The 14,667-nt window shown below is 40.6% G+C and overlaps 1 long non-coding RNA gene across 2 annotated transcripts in view; it reads left to right on the top strand.

Moving 5' to 3' along the window:
• The window catches only part of LOC136611387 (uncharacterized), a 74,977-nt gene extending 60,310 nt beyond the window's left edge, over positions 1-14,667 (top strand). The window contains exons 4-5 of one of the 2 annotated variants that reach the window (XR_010790259.1): positions 4,122-4,282; positions 13,925-14,667. This is a non-coding gene — a long non-coding RNA (uncharacterized lncRNA). The remainder of the gene's footprint in view (positions 1-4,121; positions 4,283-13,924) is intronic. The other variant, XR_010790258.1, reaches the window with a different exon arrangement.

The following is a 14,667-nucleotide window of genomic DNA, read 5'->3' as shown; positions in this document are numbered from 1 at the left end:
GTGTTTTAGCATTGGGCTTTGAAAATGAATAATTACAATTGTGCCCAAAACATGTAGGTTTGGTGCAAAATGTTTCGTTTTCATGGGGACAATAAGAGAAAAAGCAATGACAAGTTGTTATCCAATTTGTTACAAGTTTGAAAATGCCCTTATATGGATACAGACTGCTGTTTAGGCAAATGGTAAGGCTCAGAACTAAGAAGCGTTATTTTGCTTTTGGCGCACAGATTTTGCTGGAATAATTTGCAGGCACCATGTCACATTTGCAGAGCTCCTGAGGTACTCAGTCAATGAAACCCCCGCAAATGTGACTCCAGTTTGGAAAATACACCCTTTACGATATTCATTTACTGTTGCAATATAAGGCTGGTGACATCATAAACTACCATATCTCAGTGGCATTTCTGCATTGCAATGCGGAAATATGTCCTGGCCTGACTGCGCGTCTCCTGAACTGATCCCTAAGCAGTCTAGATTTAGACTGGTAACACACTACCATATTTTGGCCATGTTTTTGCATCCATAATACAAACATATGTGGATTCCTATGATGCTCAGAGTTTGGGTCAGGTGACCCATAGCCAAGTCGGGATACAAGTCATATATATAACCTGTTCCCCCTCTATACACATTGTGGCCCCTGTTTATACAGTTCCCCCACACTTAAATACTCTGCCTTGTATCAACCAGCCATATACATCTGGTGCCCACCTGCAAGGTGTGCGGACCTCTAGCTGCATAGTGCATGGACCGCTCATCTGAATGGTGCAGAACTACTGCCAATCTCCTCATATGAGAGGCCAGAAGCATCTAGAATGGAAACAGTCAGCTCTGAGAAATCCAGATAAAAGGGTTAGCTGGATTTTGCAGTCCAGTGATTGGAAACACCAGATAGTGCTGTAGTCTGAGGAGATCAGTAAATCAATGGATCACAGGTACTTTCCCGAGATTTTCTCCAAAAAGCGATTCAAACTTAACCTACTAGATTTCGCTAGAATTAGAGCAATTTTATCAATCAACCGATCAAGACAAGCAACACTAACAACCACTTTAACAGCCACCTACCAGTACAATATGGATGTACACAAGGTGTGTCTCTTATGCAGAGCCCTTTATACCTGACTGAAAGTATGGTTTTCATCATGTTTGAGCTCCATAAACTATGTTATGGGGCTCAAACGTGTGCTGTGTTTTATACTGACTGGGTTCCCCATTTCTACGCTGTTTTCCCACAAGTTGGTGCGTATACACAACGTGACTCTTCAGTCGGCTGTGTGCGCCTGGTCTGGCATAGAGATGAATTAGAGAGCACATGTGTACACAGCTGGCTGAATACGGTCACGCTGTGTGTTCGCGCCAACTTTCTGGGGACACGGCGCAAGAATGGAGCACTTTTTAGGGTGAAACACCACTCCCTGGGTACCTCGTTCCCTCACATTTGAAACCTATAATGCAATGCTAAAACATAACAGGTTCACTTTAAGACATTTTAATTTGTAGGATTATGTTTACACCTTAACCTCTTGCATTGCAATTGAACACACTGTGCCATACATTCATGGAATAGTGGTAACATTTCACTCATGTATCAAAATGGCTTCACATAGGGAGGGTTTCCATATGTTAGCTCATCACTGTGCCTCCAAGAATAAAGGCACTTGGGCCTGCCATGTCTATTTGCCTGTTAGACCTTAATATGTTACATGTCAGTGTAACATTGGCGAGGACGATACTGGGCCACGAATCACGGTATCGCCCTCGCAATTCTTCTGGACACCCATGTATATGAGGCAATTCCACATGGAAACAGCTTCGCATCACTGCGGAGGTTGCCTTTATCCCCGCTGTTGCTGTCACAGCTGTGGCAGGAGATCGCAATGTTCTCCCATTGTTTTCAATGTTTCAGTCTTACAATGCACAAATCTCCTACACAGGATAACTGTCGGGCACATGAGTGCCTGACAGCCATGCCACGGTCTGCCTCCCGACTATCATTCCTGTGTTTAAACATAAGCAATAGTCATTCAAGTGAATGGAGGTGGAGCATGCCACATTCATTTTGGCCTGCCTGCCTCCATTTACAGGAAACAGGAGTCACTCAAACATTGAGCGCTCTTGTTTACTCAGGCTGATAGTCGCTTGCATCTTAGTTTTGCTGAAAACCAAGTGCCCTGTTGGCGGCCGGTTGTACACAGGACAATTATCACCAGAATTTCCTGTTTTTCCAGTGAGAATTTGGGAGATAATTGGCCCATGTAAAGTACTCTTTATGTATTATTTTAAAGATATGAATCTTGGTTTTAAAACAAGGCTAAAATCAATGCCCTATCAACAATACAGCTTGAGATACAACAAGTGGAAGTTGCTACAGAAAGTTGATGTGAGTTTTAGGTGCAAATGTACAATGTTAATGCAGTTTTTAAAATTGTCACTTTCTGATTGTCACTAAGTTATATGAAGGTAAACATAGCTATTTACAGCCTATCAATATAACTATATATAATATATTTGGCATGCACTTAATTTCAAGGTGTGTTATAGGTTGTTACTGTTTTAAAATAACCAGCTTAAAACTGTATTTTATGCTTTGATGCACAATTACATGAACGTGCTTATGTGTGTAAGTTGCTGAATGGCATTTTTTCAATGTGCAAAGTTATCTACTCTTAGAAAATATATGGGTATGGGGGTTTAGTAGGATTTTTATTTTGTAATTAAAGATTTATCTATACTGGAGGTACAAAATGTAAAAAGAAAACAAAACCTGTCAGAGAAAGGGTTAAAACCACCAAGGTATAATAATACAGTTTTAACTGCTGAATGCAAAATGAGGTAAACAATACAGTAATGAGATCCTGGAAGGCACAAATCTTATCATAGAAATAATATAGATCATGTCTTATTAGACATTTTTATTAATTGTTCTTACTTGAAGCCACACAAATCAATGATGTAACTATCAGAATGTAGATATTCTAACCCGACTGTTCTTAAGTTTTCATCTAAGTACATCACTTGAGGGTAAAGTGGTGTTTTGCTTGTATGCAAGAAGATAGATTACAGGTTTGTCTTTAGCACAAGTCAGGTCTGATCACTATGGAATGAACATTTGTTCCCTGCAGCATTATTTATATATTTCTCTAATTATGTTCTATATCATAAATTTGAAAATCATCATTCTAATTAATTTCTACATTTATGGCAGTAAGGTCAGGCAGATCATAAATATCAGATTGGTGGGGGTCTGCCACTCAGGACCCTGTCGGTTATCTGATTGGAAAATCTGCACCGCTTGGGTGAGCAACGTGGTCTTCAAGGTCTGTGCCATCGCATTCATTGGTCTGATGGTTTCACAGCAGCTTAGTCCCATTCAAGTAAATGAAACTGAGCTGCAATACCTGGCACAGCTGCTATGCAATGTATGGCACTGCGCCTGGTATGCAGTGAAGTGACAGTGATACACACCTGAGCACCACAGTGACTTTAAACAGCTGATCTTTTGGGGATCCCAAGAGGCGGACCACCACTGATCAGATATTGATGACCTATTGTAATATTTAAGCAACTGTTGATATCACTAACATTCAGTCAGTGAAAAAAACTATTGCTGGATCACTGGCTTCTTGTTACGTTTAAATGCTCCCCGCTCAGCGCTTCACATAGTGGTGACATCAGCGCTCATGCAGTCGTTTAAATGACTGCCTTCCCATTTAAAAGGTCATACTTATACTTAATTAGGCAGCTGGAAGGGAGGCAAATGATCTGGATGGAGAGCAGAGAATAATAAAGCAGTAGTACTAGAAAGTGACGGATAGATGATCAGCAAAAGAGGTGACTGGCAGCATAAACGGATGTAAATAACACGAAGACTTTTATTGCCCAATTACAAAAACAGCGACGTTTCGGCCATGATGGCCTTTCTCAAGCTAATACACAGAAGTAAAAATGCATACTATTTATAGAGGCTATATCACCTACAATTAACCAATGACAATACAAAACGCACATTGTTGACATGTGAAGATCCTCCGCCGCTGATTACCTCACCACAACGTCAGACCACCTCTGTTCCATGCCGACGTGGAACAGAGGTGGTCTGACGTTGTGGATTGTCATTTCAGATAACTTGGGCTGAGGACACCTAGTAACGGGAAGAAAAGTGCCTCCTAGGAGAATGTGTGAGAGTGTGTATAACTGAAACAAGTCAGGAAGAAAGCCTCTGAGCAGTGTCATGTCTGAACACTCATCTTGCTGTATTTATGGAAAATGAAGGTTGAATATCGTGAGTAAAGGAAACTGTGTACCTCCGGTTTTGAAAGCTAACTTTGTGTGGACTCTGTTATTTACCGACTGACAAACAGGAAAAGAGGTACTGGTGTCACGTGACAATACTGTGGAGATTTATTGCCACCATCTACATTTTGTTTATTTTATTTTTGCACTTGCGTGTGACCGAGCTAAGTCCTTGTCGCCATTGCCAGGGAGAGAACATAGAGCCACCCGTGACAACTATCTAAAAAACATTCCTGCGGTCTCATCCGCAACAGCGTGCCTCAAGCTCGGACGCCGCATCAGTAATAAGGTTTTACCCTCCAAACATATCACATGGTTTTTAGCCCCTTTTACAAGCTTTTTATAGACTGCACTCCCCTGTGTGGAAGACTCACATGAACTTACAAATCATTATGTGCTGATTTCTTCTTGTCACTGCAGAAAGCCCTTGTGTCTCACAAATCCCTCACTGTGTCATAAATTACAGTCCTAAGAGGTCCCAACAAGGTCCACGACCACCCTCCCTGGCCATGATTTTACGTATCAGCATCTCCTAGGGTTGAAGCCTACTTATATAGCTGCTGTCATTCACTGGGTCATTAGGGCCTTTGATGGTTTCTGTACTGCTCTAAAAGGAGATGGACTCCTCTACTTTAAGATCTTGCTGGCTTTGGCCCACCCCTTTGGTGGCTCTCCTCTGTGCACTGCTTACATAACCTCTGTTTTACTGCAAGCTCTCTCTTACACTGTCCCAAGATGTCTGCTGGCCATTCCCCACAGTATCACATGGGGTCACACAGCCAATTAAGGCCCTGTTCTGGAAACATCTCCATGTTCTGCAATACAGCTAAATGTACCCCTATTACCATACAGTTTTTCCATGAGACTAAAGGCCCTTTTATGCACAGCGATTATTGCTGAAAATGTGCGCCCATCATGCACATACTGTGCACTTTCTTTGTCCATTGCTGACTTCAGGTTCGCATGAAATCCTCCTCTTTCAGGATTATAAGAAAAATCAGACCACACACTGTGTTCTCCTTGGGCAGCGCTGATAACATTCTTTAACAGCTGTTAACAGCCACTGTCCCTCTCCAGAACAATAGCAATGTATTTAGAGAACAGACCACTCACTGTTCTCTAAATATGTGCAATGAAGTACTAAAGGGCTGATTTAGCCCATTAGTACCTATGCAAAATAATTAATAGCGCAGTCTGTAGCAATTTTAAGGCTCTTCACTCTGAAGCAGCTGTGAGCTGTTGTAATTAGTAAGAGGGGAGCAGAGCACAACTCACCTCTCTTACTGTTGAACACTTTTTGGGGTTTTTTAGGCATTTGAGAACAAATAACATATAAGTTAAGGGAGGATTCACACAGAACGGAATATTCCCCAACAGTGTTGTGGAATATGCCGTCCCAGAATTCTGCTCCAAAATCCACATGACTAACTGTGTATTTTGATGTGGAATTGCCGGCGAAATTCTACTTTTTTCAATACTGCATCAAAATCCGTATGTTAGCAGTGCAGATTTTGGTGCTGAATATTACGCAGGATTACGTATTCTGCATCACCCATATTCTGGCCTGTGTGAAAGGTTCCTAAATGTATGGTGCAGCTTTACTTTCCATGTTTCTTAGGGTGGATTCACATGAGCATGTGCGTGTGCCGTACATAGGTGCGCACAAAAGTGCGCACCCACGTACGTGCACAAACACATGTGAATACAGGTCTGCGCCTATTGCCTTCAATGGGGCTGCAGCTGCTGCCGATGGCAAGCAAGCAATTGGCTGCCAGCAACCCCTGTAATGATTTTCGGGGAAGGGCTTTAAATATAAGCCCTTCCTGAAAATCATCCCTGTTTGAGTAAAAAAAATTGTGTATATATATATATATATATATATATATATATATACACTCACCTCTCCGCCGCTGCCATGTAAATATTCCTGAACAATGTGAGAGTACTGTCACAGTGATCGGTGCCGAGAGGACTCCTTGTGGGGAGTAAAGAATTCCCTGCCACAGAAGTGCTGGTCCCATTGAAAGCAATGGGAGAACATTGCGATTCTCTGCCACAGCTGTGACAGGGGATTGTTTACTTCCCGCAGGGATAAAAAAATCTTCTTCCACAGCTGTCACAGCTATGACAGCTGTGGTGGGGGATTCTTTACTCCCCGCGGAGATGAAGAAATCCTTTGCCACAGCTATCACAGCTGTGGCAGCTGTGGCAGCTGTGGCAGGGGATTCTTTACTCCCCGCGGGGAGTCCTCTTGGCACTGATCACTGTGACAGTGCTGTCACAGTGTTCAGTGACAAGGGGGTCTCCCTGTGGGTAATATTGACATGCACCACAGACCTATGGTGCACACATGTCTTATGTTTTGCAGGTACGTGCGTTTGCACGCATGTAAAACACAGACATGTGAACACACAATAGGGAACCAATGTTTCTAATAGGAGCGTGTTTTTGTGCGCACAACTGTACGCACATAAACACGCTCGTCTGAATCCACCCTTATTGACTGTAATGCCTATATATGTCAAGCATACTTTTTTATGAGACTGAAAAGCGTGATATGCTTCACTTATCTATCCTACAAAAAACATACACAAACATAATGTAGGGTAAATGTTGTCAGAAGTATGCAGTTTTGAACTATGATTGACCAATTATACTCCGTGGGTACATCAAGCAATATGGTTTTTTTTTTGCATTAAGCTTAGACTGTTAATGGATGACTAAAACATGATGTAAAGAGCCCTTAAACAACATTAATTGCAAAGTTTAACGCAAATACTTTTAGATAATACAGACGAGTGCGATTACTCAGTTAACTTTTCACTTATCGATGAAACTTTCTTAAAAGTTTCAAAGTAATCAAATGCAGCTTTATTTTTCCCTCTCACCTATATTACCATAGCAATCAGAATTTTGTAAAAAATAAACTTAGATGGGGAACTCCTTAGACCCAAGTTTCCCTCTGCGTCATACAAACACGTACATGCTGGTCACAACTGAATATGAACACAGCAGACCTTTAGCCTGGTTTGAACCCAGTTTTTGTGAACCCAGTAGTCTCAGGTTTTGTATGTTTGACTTAAATAGAACGCAATTACTATATTTAATAGCTGCTTACTTCTAAACAGGATTTCCCCATGTTCATGCCTATGGCAAAAAAACTTCTTTTGAAATTTGAAAGCTTGTGCATACTGTATTTCTTTGAGTACTGTGCCAGGGAAACATACGTTTAAATATAGGATTAACTTTGAAGCTGGCTGTTGGGATTTTCCCATCCAGTAATTTAAAATTGTGATAATTAAAACGTGTGTGGAAATCCTGTCGCCTAGAAATATATTTTATTGCAGCAAGTAGCCAATTAGTATAACTGCAGTCAGAGCAATGTGGTTCTTGATATTAACCTCTCTCTGCTCCTAAACGGAATATGTTCATACATCACATACACTTTACAGAAGTATATCCGCATGTAAATCCGCACTAAAATGCGCACATAACTTTGTGGTGGATTTTGTTGCTAACTGAGCCAGGCATTGCTCAATGCAGTTCAATGAAGGAAATCCACATTTGTGGTATTTTTGTGACAGATAGGGCATGCTGTGGATTTGAAAAGTCACAATAGGACTACAATCCGTTGTGGATTTTCCATGTGGTGAGTAAATAGTATTTGTCAAAACCTTATTCACTAACATTGTACTCTGCTTTGTTGAGGAATTTCGGTGGGCATTCTACAGCAGCCAAAAGTTCTGCAGCAAATTCCGCAACATTTATGGTCGATGTAAAGTCTGCCACAGATTCTAAATATCTGCGCTTCACTAAGGCCCTCTGTCCACGGCATTGATTGGTGTACCGCCGGCGAATCACGCCGTCTAAAGCTTTCCATAGCATTGCTGCGGTTCCTGCTCCCGGGCGGCGGCACCCGCAGCTCTGATGCGGGATGCCGCAACGCCCGTGGACAGGTGGCCTAATATAACACAACTGAAGCAAACTAACAGCAATCTGTTTCTTTGAAACCCCATTGAAACCAAAGAGAAACTTATCATTGTGATTCTCTTTTCTAAATTGTATTTTAAAGGAATGTCCTAACGCAGGTGTGAGCGCACCTAAGGAAATGTTCACAGTGCCGAAATCATCGTGGAACCATTTAGCCCTGTGAATGGGCAAAATCCACATGCAGAATTCAGACATATTTCTGCTCGTTTCTATGTCAAGAAGTGACATAGCACTACTTGGAAGCGTGATTTTCTGTGTTGGAATTCCACAAGTGGTTTTTGCCCACTGACAATGCTAAATTCGTGTGTAGATCTGTGGATTTGGCAGAAATTTTTAGAAGTAGAAATACGCAGAAAATTCCATGGTGATTTCTTCCGTAGCAACATAAGGCTGAGTTCACATATAACAGATTTTTTTATGTGTTGCAAATTGATCTACAATTTTGCAACTTTTTTCTATTGTGTTTATCTAAAAGTATAATAATTATTGGAATGGATTTTCTCCACAGATTCCAAAAATGACATTCGAAATCTTCTATCACGTCAAGTTTTTTCACAAATCATGAAAACGTGAAAATAAATTTTTTTTTATTTTTTATGACATTGATATATGACAATGTTTGTAATGTGTGAAAATGTTCTCTGGAGGGATGGAATGAATGTACAAGGAGTAGATAAACGTAAATACATAGCGGATTATGAAAATGAAATTGATTTATCTGTATCGTGTCAAGATTTGCCGCACTCACAATGTCTAAACATGAGAGAATGTAATGTTGGTGTGCCAGTATGACTCCTACTTCACCCCACCTCTCCCCTCTTTCTTTATAGTGACTGTTCGGTTGTTTCTTTATGGCATGTACAATGGCTTCATGTGGTTGTGTCAATCATCCAGACGTATTTTGCTACATATGTGGCTGTTATACGACAGGAAAACAGAGGCAAAATATTCACCTTTCGTGAGAAATGCTTATTTTCAATACTTTGGTATTAAACTAGCAGATCACAACAAGGCGTGGGCTCCTCACAAAGTGTGCCGTGCATGTGTGGAGGGGTTGAGGAACTGGAAAAGTGGAAAGAGGGAATCAATGCCGTTCGGTGTACCCGTAGTGTGGCGTCAGCGAAGAAATCACAGTGACGACTGCTATTTTTGCACAGTGAATATCGTGGACCATACTAGTACCAGAAAGTGTAACATTGTGAATCCCAATATGCCATCTGCCATAAGACCAGTGCCGCATAGTGAATCCATCCCTGTGCCATCCCCATCCAATGTCAAGCCCCCAACAGACACCAATTCAGACGGTGATACAAGTGATGAGATGTACCAACCAGATAGTATGGAGGATAAAACCTCAGTGCCATTTACACAGCATCAACTTAATGATTTGGTTTGATCCGAGTTGTTAGGATCATGACTTCATAAAAAGAATCTACTGTGTCCTAATACGAGATTTTCTTGGTACAGACACCGAGAAGCAGAATTGCTTCAGTTTTTTGCTGAGGAAGGCAGTTTGGTATATTGTCGAGACATTCCGGTAGTCATGAAATACTTCAACATTAATTACAATTCAGGAGAGTGGAAGTTGTTCATAGATGTCAGCAAATCCAGCTTAAAAGGTGTTTTATTACACAATACTAACATCCATCCATCCATTCCAGTAGCACATTCTGTGACTATGAAAGAGACATATGAAAACCTTACATTTCTGCTAGAAAGTGTGCAGTACAAGCTTGGTCTGTGTGCAGGGATTTCAAGGTGATTGCAATACTGCTTGGCCAACAAGCAGGCTACACCAAATCTCCTTGCTTTTTGTGTGAATGGGACTCTCAAGCAAGGACTGAACATTGGGTTCGGAAGCGGTGGCCAGTCAGAAGTACCTTCACACCTAGCGAAAAAAACATTGTTTCACTTCCACTGGTTGATCCCTCTGCCACTGTTACACATAAAACTAGGCCTAATGAAGCAATTGGTGTTAAGTTTCCATCAATTACTTCTGAAAAAATCAAAGCTGGCATTTTTATAGGCCCACAAATACGAAAATTAATGGCAGACAACAAATTCGAGAAAACCATGAGTGAGTGTGAATTGCGAGCATGGACTGCATTCAGAAATGTGGTACAAAACTTTTTGGGGAACTCAAAGACTGCAAATTACACGATTTTAGTCAACGAGATGTTGGAATCCTATAAGCTGCTTTGTTGCAATATAAGCGTCAAAGTTCACTTTCTTCACGCTCATCTAAATTACTTTCCTGACAATCTCAGTTATTTTACCAAAGAACATGGTGAGCGCTTTCATCAGGATATTAAAGGGGTGGAAAAGAGATATTGGGGAAAGTGGACTGCACATATGATGGCCAACTATTGTTGGATGTTGAAAAGAGACTGTTTGGACGAACTCGGAAGAAAATCCAAAAAGAGGAAATTCCAAGGGGAGCCAAGTGGTAAATGTTAGTAATGTTTGTATTTTCACATGTTACAAATGTAGTCATATATGAATGTCATCAAAAAATTAAAATTTAGGGAATTTTCCCATTTTCGTGATTTGTGAAAAAACTTGACATGATACAGGATTTTGAAGGTCATTTTCGGAATCTGCAGAAAAAAAACATTTCGATACACCTCTTCATTTCAAAACAACAAAACCTTGCATATCTGTGAAATGTTTTGTGCAGCCAAGGTCTAGGAGCTTACTGATGATGAAGTGTAATGGAAGCTGTATAAATCTGTTGTTTTGGAGCCAATAACAAAAAAGGAAACCATAGTGTTAGGTTGTGCTGCTGGGACCTGTAGGTCTTTGGGTTTCCAGGAGCACACCTTCACAGGTGTTGGAATACTTGAGCTGGCTGGGTGAGGAGTTCTCCAGCCAGCCAATTCCTACAGGCCTGCTGCATATATATACCAGCCCCTCTGGCTAGAGGCTGCTGGTTTCTTTTGCTCTCTTGCATGTTGTGCTGTGTGAACAGTGATGCGTTCTGTGGGTCCTGTTGTAGTATTATGTTCTTGGGTACTTTCTCTGACTTTGCTCCAGACACCTCTTGCACACATGGTTAAGGGGAAATCCACCTATTGCACACAATTTTCATATGTAATCCACACATACCGATTTCATAGCCCTTATGGGCAATTATCAATGAACATTGTTATTGTGTAGTAAAATATGTTGCATATTAATGCTATGATACTAAAAGACTCCTAGCACCATGAAGAAGCCATATTAAAAATTCTTTATTTAAGTGAGAGAAGTGTGCCCTCAGTAATGTGACATAGGGCACAGGCTCGACTTGTTTGTGTTCTTTTAATCTTTGTGGCAAATGTTTTGCTATTATCATATGCTCACATATTTTAACACCCACCCAAACCATGGTCGCATATTTTTTTCATTTAAGAAGAGTCTGAGTGACAAGTACACAGATATAACTTGAATCATCCGTCTGCAGGCATGAATTTGCTATCTGATTGGTTTTCAGATAGATTTATTTTCAATTCTCAAAGGCAGCTTTTTCAAAAGATTAGTATTCTCAAGATATGGTAAAAGACGGCTTGGGAGGAAGCAGCAGAGGAAAGTATTTTTAATGAAATACATAGTAGTTCTAGAAATATTCTTTATATGTCAACGATCTGTACCACATAACATAAGAATACTTTAGAATATGCAAATGATCAAAACTAGTATTCTATACTACTCTGGATTATAGTAGATAACAGATTTAATCTATTGAGAAATATATAGTAAGAATACTTTTGTTGCTCCATGTGTCTAAATGTGCTATCCTGGCAGTGCATGGCTCACCTTCTCTGCTGGACGCCTATACCTGGACTAAGGACAGTCATGCAATGGAATAACACACTGCTTCTATGTACAACACAATGGACAGATTCTATACTTTGGTCTTCATAGGATTTGTACTGGACTACAACCAGATTATAAAGTCCTCTCCCTGTGCTTGTTCTTATCCCTCCTGCTGGTTACCTCCTTTTAGTCCATGCAAGAACTACTCCCTCCCCTTTTTCCTTCCATTTTGCCTAGTGTTACTGTATATCTATTATGTTATTTTCATTATGATCTGAATGTCTTTTCATTACTGTTACAATTATTTACTGTAGTTCTCCCCCTTCTCCTTTTTCTCAATTTCTGTATCCCAAAAATTGAATAATATAACACAGTTACAATTACAGGTAAAAAAAAGAATGTGATTGTATGTGATATATATTTGTCATTACATTAGCAACATGCATATTAAAATAGTATGTTATGCTGAAAAAAGACATATGTCCATCTGACGATGATGATGATTATCCATTCAGTCGCAAGTGACCTTTGGTCACTTTATGGATCAATGTTCTCCACACATTAGTGTCCTTCACCGCTTTTTTCAGTTCTGCGATTGACATGTTCATGGTGGCCTTGATTGTATCTAGCCATCTTGTTCTTTGTTGTCTCTTCCCATTGATTTTGTTAAGCATCAACTTTATCTAGTCCACACTGTTACCCCCACCCCAATGTTTATCCAGAGGAAGGCAGAAAACCCCCCAATGAGGTAGAATCTAACTCTAGAATGAATAAAATGCATGATCTGATCTACAATGAAGAAAATTATCTATACAGTTCACAATCAAAAACAGTACATGCCAATGATCAGTGTAAGATTCCACTATACATATACATCTCCAAACTAAAAATCTGTTATTGAGGCCCCTGGGCCATGTGGTTGAGTCAGAAGCTCTTCAGTGCATACTTTGCATTTTTAAGGATGGTCAAAGAGGGACACTTTTGGTTCATTGCGTAAATTATGGATATTTTCGTATATATTTATACACCTGAGTAGTTTTTTTTATTTAACTATTCATATGCTAATCATTTGAATATGCACTCTCTCAGGGCCAAATTGCACGAAATGATGAAACAAATATGTAATATGGGCTCGAAAGTACAGTTAGGAACCAGGCAGATTCTGGAGCAATGCAATAAACCTGTTAATGCACATTTATTTCCCAGTTGGAAAAAAAAACGGTCAATTAGGGTGTAAAAAGCGACAGAGGGACTTAGGTCGAAAGTAGGGACTGTCCTTCCAAAAGAGCGACACTCGGGAATGGGATGCACTCGTTCTACCACATGTACAAGGATACCTGACAGCCAGAGATGCATCATCACGAGGGAGCATTTGGCACCTGGCCTCAAAAGACACTCTTCTTTGACTGCATAGGTGTAGCATATTTCCTGGGATGCTATCCACACTTTATGGACAAGTTCAAATAATTTACAAAAGGTAGCGTCATGTGCAACAATGATAGCTCTAATGTTGCCAATATGTGTTGATAGTTTGGAGGAAGACTGCATTGCAATCTGTAATCCATAGCAGGCAGGCTTCATCAGGCCCAGAGAAACGCATTGCCTGACTCCTATTTCGATATTTTAAACCTGCTAAATGAAATTGAAGGATTTATACTTACCTTGCTGTATCCTGGTTCCTGAGCTTAATGGCAACCAACTGCAAAGAGAATGGGCAGCTGTCAACTGGATCACATTCTCCCTGCAGTGAACCTTAGGAGACTTAGATGAGCAGTACCTAATACCTGAATAGAACCTCTTTATTTAACAGTCCAACACATGAAGCTCTTTTTAATTTTTTTTCCAGTTGAATGACAGTCAGCCAACTCTCCTGAAACTACCTGGTCGCCATGAACTCACACTATGCAAGTCTGCATGGCGGGTCTGATAGGAACACTGACTGTGAGTATGTGTCCTGAATCCCAGCCCTGTTAACTGCAATTAGTGTATCAACATATCAGCCATGACAGTATGACAAATGGAGTATTGGAAGTCTACCCCATTTGTTGTGCTTTAGCAACTGTACCATGATAGAGATCATCTCTTAACAAATGCATATCAGTTTCAGTGACCCTTAATGGGACAGTATCCTGGAAATGCACTAAACTGTGCATAACTTTCAAAGAACAGATTAGAAAAAGTTGCAAAGAACCGTGGAGACTCCTGTAGGTTCTGGTGGTCAAGATATATAGGAGGCACAGTACAGTCAAAAAAGTTTCTATTGTCCAATAATCTGTGTGGGAGAAGATGGTTCCGTTAAGGACTCACAGCAACAGACCATTTAGGACTTCATGCTGGAGTGCGATCCTTTGCACAGCAGGCTGGGACTCCTGTTGGAGTCGAGTCCACAAGCTGCAGATTAGGTCAGCCTATGGCATTTCAATTACAAGATTCCTGGGACATTCACATGTTCCACGCCCAATGTTGTGTACCTGATTCTGTGCAGTGAATGTCCAGTTGGGGGATTTTATGTTGAGGAAACAGGACAAGAACTAAAAGCCAGGATGAGATCGAATCGCCGCACGATTAAAGTGTGAAAGACAAAATTAC

Source organism: Eleutherodactylus coqui, chromosome 1 (genome assembly GCF_035609145.1).
Source record: "Eleutherodactylus coqui strain aEleCoq1 chromosome 1, aEleCoq1.hap1, whole genome shotgun sequence".
Taxonomy (NCBI): domain Eukaryota; kingdom Metazoa; phylum Chordata; class Amphibia; order Anura; family Eleutherodactylidae; genus Eleutherodactylus; species Eleutherodactylus coqui.
The sequence above is the reverse complement of the archived record's forward strand: the minus strand, read 5'-3'. Positions and strand labels throughout refer to the sequence as shown.